This window comes from Octopus bimaculoides, chromosome 19 (assembly GCF_046866305.1).
Source record: "Octopus bimaculoides isolate indiv1 chromosome 19, ASM4686630v1, whole genome shotgun sequence".
Lineage (NCBI taxonomy): Eukaryota > Metazoa > Mollusca > Cephalopoda > Octopoda > Octopodidae > Octopus > Octopus bimaculoides.
In genome coordinates this window covers 4,451,565-4,459,064 of record NC_142946.1, presented here as the reverse complement: position 1 = coordinate 4,459,064, position 7,500 = coordinate 4,451,565, and the positions used below count along the sequence as shown (strand labels likewise).

Sequence of the window (7,500 nt, the reverse complement as noted above, 5' to 3'; positions counted from 1 at the left end):
CATATGGCTCCGGGTTCAGTTCCACTGCATGGCACTTCGGGTAAGTATCTTCTACTTCAGCCTGAGGCCGACTGAAACCTTGTGAGTGGATTTGGTAGCCGGAAACTGAAAGAAGCTCGTCATGTGTGTGTATTTTTGTGTGTGTGTGCCTTTGTGTCCCTGTTTGTCCTCCATCATCGCTTGACAAGCGATGTTGGTGTGTTTACGTCCCCGTTACTTAGCGGTTCGGCAAAAGAACCGATAGAATAAGTAGTAGGCTTTAAAAAAAAAGTCCTAGGGTCGATTTGTTTGATTAAAACCCTTGAAGGCTGTGCTCCAGCATGGCCGCAGTCAAGTGACTGAAACAAGTAAAAGAATAAGAGAATATATATATATATATATATATATATATATTGTGCAGTATTCTGTTATCGGTGTTCTCGTCAACAAAAGTGCCCCATGCAGTGAGATTAAAGATTCGTTTTATAAACACGGGATTTAAATGTGACCCACTCGTACACTTGTGTGCGGCTGAACCACTCATACACTCCTCTCCATACACTTTCTTCAACTTTGCGTAGACCTCTGAGTAGGTGTCGCCAAGCTTTTGGCAAAATTCAATGCAGAATCTCTGCTCAACTCTCTCTGTCATGGTCAATGGACGATCACACGCTACACACGTTTCTTTCAAGCATTGCTGTAAACACTGTAAACACTGTAAACAGCAGAAGTTAGCTAGAACGTTAAAACTTAGTGCGCATGCACAACAGAGTTCATGGTCAATCTGTGCTGAGCGGCTTCACTCTCTGTACTTTAGCTTCGTTACTATAGCAACAGTCCGGATACTTATTGATCAGGCCATCAGGCCACGTATATATCGTTCTTCACATTTCTAGCATACGTATCGTTTATATGATAAGGTCCGAGCAAGATGGCAGGTATGGTGTTATGAAATGCTTAACGCAGATGTGTAATTATGAAGTAACTATGAGGTGGAACGTAAAATTAATTACGATAATGATGTCTGGGGCATTAATTATGACAATGATGTATCAGAAAAAAGCGTTCTTTATCTTCTTTTATTACATCCTGATTACGAGAGAGGAAGTGAGCATGTGAAGATGGTGTGAGGCATTATGGACCATGAATGTGTGTGAACTTGCTGCTTCTTTGTGTAAGTTCTCGGCAGCTTATATTGGCTGCAGTGGTGGTTGGTGAAATGGTGACCTGAGTCGTTTTAAGGCAGGGGTAAGCACTGGACAATTACTTGCGGGGTCGGGTTGCACGTGTCTAAAGGTTTAATAATAAACTTGGTTGTGATTGTCTATGTAAGGATTGCAATGTATTGCCTTGCCAGGAAGGAGGTGGACTACGATATGGATAACATGGTTCTGGAGCGAGACGTGAAATCTTTTTTCCCACGAGAGTTCCGGATCCCAGTGATGAACTCATTTGCATACAGCCAATCAGAGCTCACCTTGACCTTGTCATAACATTCGTGAATGTGTTAAAAGCAACCAATCTCTTGGTAAAACACACTCTACCAAGTAAACTCAAGACGAAGAACGGTGTTGTAAGTCGACCGATCGCCAAGTTACGTTTGATTTTAGAAGGAGACAAGTATTTAGATAGATTTGCATCCATACTTATTATCGGATTTTGTTAGGGCCCCATATGGTAAGGATATGGATAGGAAAAATGTGGGTAGAGGGTGATGTGCTAGCAACCCTCTCCCTTTACTGTTTTACAAAGTAAAACAACAACACAAATAACTACGCAGAGGCGGCCATGGTTGAGACAATAACAAGAACAACAAGCATTATTAAAAGAGAAAAGAAGCATGGTCATTCCTTGTCCAAGTGACCGTATCTCATTTCCCCCGTCACTTGTTATGCGCTCAGAAATTAGTTTGATAGTTGAGCTCTGATTGGCTGTGTGCAAATGAGTTCATAACTGGGGTCCGGAACCCTCGTGGGAAAAAAGTTTCCTTAGGCGTTGTTGTTGCTATAGCTGCTGTTGCTGTCGTTGTAGTTGTTGTTGTTGCTGCTTAGCCCCGTTCAAAGCTAACAATCCAATATAGGACTACATTATCTGTTGTATTCTCTCATTCAAGACGGCAGGCTGGGAGCTGAGGCAGATTCGGCTGTTATGTCTAGCAAACCGGTTGCCACGGCTTCCTCATTTACACATGTCGGTACCGGCAGGATTCCAGTTGTAATACTAGGAATAGCTGTTGTGATGATTGTGATGGTGGTGGTGGTGGTGCTGGTGGTGGTAGTGTAGGTGGTGGTAGTTGTTCTTGTTCTAGTGGCGATGGTGGTGGGGATAGTTTTGCTGCGGTAGTGGTGGCGGGGTTAGTATTGTTGCTGCTGTTGCTATTGTTGTTGTGTAGTGGCGGTGTTAGTGGTGATGATAGCTGCACAGGTTATTGGCGTGGCGTTGATGATGATAGTAGAATGGTGGTGGTGGTGGTGGTGGTGGTGGTGCCAGTTAAGCCAGTATTTGCCATAATATATCTAAGACTTCAACTTTTGAAACAGACGATTTCAAGATGGCGATGAGTCATGCACCTGTCTGCCGTAAACAAACATGATAAATACAGCCATGGGTGGGTGCAGGGTGGTGAAGAGGGGTAGGGATACATACAGCTAAATGTCCCGGGTAGCTCATATATGGTTATATGTGTGTGTGTGTGTGTGTGTGTATGTGTATCTATGTGTGCATGTGAGTGTGCATGTATCGCTATATTTATAAATATGCGCGCGAGTACATATATGTGTGTATATGATATATATATGTGTGTGTGCGTGTGTGTGTGTGTGTGTGTGTGTGTGTACGTGTGTATTAATCTACACACACACATATGTTATATATATATATATATATATATATATATATATATACATATATATATATATTTGTGTCTATGTATACATATATTTATGTATATATATATATATATATATATATATATATATATATATATATTTTTATATATATAAACATATATATATATATATATGTATGCATGTAGATGTATGTATACCCGAGCCTAATGTATTAGTGTAGTTTCCTGATAACCTATACCACTGGTTGCAATGAAAAGGGTGGCAGTAGAAGATGGAGTTCTGCTGCATCTGCCTGCAGGCATGTTTAACGTATGTATGTGTGTATGTATGTATGTATGTATGTATGCCCTCCTAAGCGCATACATTATTGGTACAAATCAAGATTAATTGATGTATGGTCTGAACACTCATTTTATACAGACATATATGCTTGTGCCAGACTTTGTCCTCGTCAGTTACATAAACAGCAGAACGGGGCGCCACTGCATAGTACCAAAACCCCTCAACATTGCCATCAGGATTACAGAACCTGATAATGCAACAGCTTGGGCTTCAAGGGCCCCACAGCTCTTCAATATCCTCCCGCAAAGCTTCAGCGACCTGCACGGGGTGGATGTAGGCTTTTTCAAAGCAAAAACTGGATCTCCTTCTGTCGAGAGTTCCGGATGAACCTACCTCAAGGCAAGAAACACAGATGAGGGCAGCAACGTCCAAACACCCTCATCTACCAAATGTCACATATCAGAGAAGGTTTACTGAAAGTATAGCAAAGTAAACGGCGTTGCCCCAGCATGGCCGCAGTCCTTCAACTGAAACTAAAAAGAAAATCCATACATAGGCGCAGGAGTGGTAAGTAGCTTGCTTACCAACCACAAGGTTCCGGGTTCAGTCCCACTGCATGGCACCTTGGGTAAGTGTCTTGTGAGCCTTGTGAGTGGATTTGGTAGACGGAAACTGAAAGAATCCTGTCGTGTATATATATATATATACATATATATGTGTGTGAGTGTGTGTGTGTGTGTGTGTGTGTGTGTGTGTGCTTGTGTGTGTGTGTGTGTTTGTGTGTGTGTGTGTGTTTGTGTGTGTGTGTGTTTGTGTGTGTGTGTGTGTTTGTGTGTGTGTGTGTGTATGTGTGTGTGTGTGTGTGTGTGTGTGTAGGTGGGTGGATGTAGGGATGATGGATGGATTCCAATACAAATCTATGTTTATGCGTCGTTTACAGATTCACAATCACCTAAACACACTTTCGCGCCCACACTGTAAAGGTGTGCTTCTTTATATACATACGTATACATGTATGTGTATATATATGTGTGTATGTGTGTGTGTGTGTGTAATGTGTGCATCTGCGTGTGTGTGTGTGTGTGTGTGTGTGTTCGCGCGCGCCCCTCTATGTTCGCAAATCCCAAACTGATAAAGCAGTTTGTTGTATAAAAGTGTGTCTACACACTTCCGGGAGTGTTGAGATAGTTACTCCGATAAACTCTAACAGATCTGTGTTATATACATTAATATATACATACATTATATATATATATATATATATATATATATATATATATATATATATATATATATATATATATATATATATATATATACGTATATATGCATATATATACACATATACATATATACATGTATATATGTATGTATATATGTATGTATGTATGTATGTATATGCCCATACACACATCTACATTTGTGTACGTGTTTGTGTCAATGTATGGATGTATATATACGCCGAAAGAAATATTCAGCTTGTCGTTCTGCAGAACCAACTTGGTGAATTTGCATAATATCTACAGTCACAAAATAAAGTAAAATCAAACCATATAAAAACACGCGTTTTCTGCCATCAAATAAAGAAACCGACTAGGAAATATATTCGCTCTAGCTTTGCTTGTATTCCAACTGTACATATTAAGTCTGCTCACTCGCCATGACACATAAGTTTAGTCCGTGCCGGAAGAGCAGATTCGCTGCAGTGCTTCACTAAACTTCCTGCAGTATTTGCTTACACACTTCTAATGGCATTAGTCAATAGAAAGGAACAGCGCTCATCACTTCTTTTGGCTGTTAGTAAAAGTAATACAGTTTAAGGTTGATTTTTGTCATCTTGTGACATTCATATATATCGACGTCTGTATTTTTAGGTACAAAACATACCAAGATATTTGTTGGTTTTTTTTCTAGTTTTCCTTGGCATTTGGGGAGTATTTTTATACCCATGTTAGCCTTGACTGAGGAGACCTATAATCAGAAATCTCCCATCTATTATCTTTACGGACATAGTGTATCTTGGATTGTATTATCGAATGTGCCAGCTAAAAGTGTTGGCGTTTATAGACACGTTTGTTGTTGAAATATTTTAAACTAAAAAGTTGTGATAAATCCAAGTCTAAAAATAAATTTCTTTGGCATTACACTTAACACAGGTAAACACTATCAAGAAACAATATGCATCGATCAAGCTTCTGATCATCCACCCACAATTCTAAAACGCCCCACAGGTAACTTTAGCAAATATTTTTATGATTAAATTGGGAAATACTTTTAGAATATCGCCTCCACACAAGAACAATGTCTTAGCACCAAGTGGGTTTAAAGATAATCGGGAATACATTGAAAAGACTATCGGAAAATATTAAATAAAAAACAGAAAATATTATGATATAACCCAACATGTAGTATAAACATATTTCAAATATATCTTACTACACAAGTAAAATGTATTTTTACCCTTTTCACATAGATACCGTAATATCCAGTTATAGCTATTTAGATAATATATAGGCTTCTAAATTTCTCACAATACTCGGAATTCTAGAAACACCACACAACCACAACAAACTAAATGCTATTGTAGAAATACATTGTCATCTCCGTAGAAAAATGGCACTTAGTGTAGAAAAGTGATGCAAAATAACAGAAGATATTAAAAACATTTTCAAAACCTGATATACACAACTTATTTATTTATTCTTCATCAAGAATAAAATCTACTCTGCATCACTGTTTAAATATTTACACATGCAAATTTGAAGATGGAAGAGTCAGCGACGTTATTTTAAAATGACGTTTGTTGAGTAATCAAGGCTATATAATTGTAGTAACAACAGGTGTAATTTATGTATCTCTGAAAAACGCAAAATGCTAAATACACCAATAAATGTCTTGACCATAAGTGACAAGACAAACTGCATAGAAGAAAATTAAGTTTCTCATCTTTCTAATAGTTTTACCGAATCCAGTTCACTTCTAAAACAGGAAAATAAATTTCCCCTTAATAAACGATGACTATATATGGCGAGTTACTCTGTTGATAAGACATCCGACGAGAGTAAATATCTCCTGAAAAATCTAGAAACTTTTTCACCTGTGAATTGGAAGTCATTTCGACCGGTGGATTTCTCTAATTAAACTCGGGAGCAACATGGTAGAATCATAAAAAACATCACATGACCGATCTGAGGTAGCCAATGGAAATGACATGTCAGACACTTTGTTCTAACGCTATCATAACAGTTCTGCGATACTTCGCTTCAATGAATGAAACGAAGCGGAAACTTCGTAGCGTAAATGATTCCAAAGAAAGAGAGAGTCGTCTACTTGATTACATCACATGATTTCAGTTTTTGACTACGAAAAGATGAAATAATTCAAATTTGACATCGTTAAGATTTGAACTGAGAAAGCTTGGGACAAAATAACACAAGGGATTCTAACGGACTCTACCGACGACTCAGTTCGTTCGCTTGCTCCTGTTTAAGTACAACGCTTTATTTACATCCAAAAGAATGTCCTACTGAAACTTCAGCCAATCACAGAGAATTTCAAAAATCGAATGTGATAGTTCGAATCATCATTACTACGACTCTAACTGAATTGAATTTCATTGGCCAATGATTATCGATTATCGGAATGATACAAAATGAAACAGAAAACAAACAAAAAGAACAAATAAAAGCAAATAAATAAAACATAACACAATTCTTTTTTTTTTCCTATAATTCCTGCAAATCTTTTGATTTTTTTCCCATTTTTCTCTTCTTTCACGTCCTCCCACCTTCCACATCGTCTGCAGCCGAGAGGATTATCCAACTATATGTCTATGCATTTGTACGACCGATAATTAATCTCCAGGCCGTTCAAATGAAGGTTTTTTTATCTTTATTTATTCATTCACTTTTTTATTTTATTGGATTTGTTTAATTTTTTTCTTTTCTCTTTTTTCCCGTTCACCTCTTGTTTCTATTTTCTCCTTCTCTTCTTCTTCCTCCTCATCTTCTTTTCCATTTTATTTTTATTTTTTCATTTCCTTCTTTTTCTCTTCTACTTCATCATCATCATTATCATCACAGTCATCTTTTTCTTCATCTTCATCATAACTCTTCTTCTTCTTCTTCTTCTTCTTCTTCTTCTTCTTCTTCTTCTTCTTCTTCTTCTTCTTCTCCTCCTCCTTCTCCTCCTCACACTTCCCTCCTTCACCCCACTCGCTTCGATCCGACTTTTAGTTTAGATTTGCGAGTAAATAAGAAAAGAGAATATATAAATATTTAATTTAAATAAATAACAAGAAATTAATACAAAACAAAAAAATAAGACAACAGTTTTGTTTTCTTTTGGCAAGAATTTGGGTTAAATGTATGGGTCGGTCTCTCTCTCTCTC

General features: G+C 37.8%; 1 long non-coding RNA gene across 4 annotated transcripts in view; it reads right to left on the bottom strand.

Annotated features, from left to right (window-relative positions):
* The window catches only part of LOC149131741 (uncharacterized), an 89,251-nt gene that overhangs the window by 44,120 nt on the left and 37,631 nt on the right, over nt 1–7,500 (bottom strand). The window contains exon 2 of one of the 4 annotated variants that reach the window (XR_016245133.1): nt 7,109–7,338. The exons of 2 other annotated variants lie outside the window; for them this stretch is intronic. This is a non-coding gene — a long non-coding RNA (uncharacterized LOC149131741). Of the gene's footprint in view, nt 1–7,108; nt 7,339–7,500 lie in introns of those variants that run through there. One more of the 4 variants, XR_016245135.1, reaches the window with a different exon arrangement.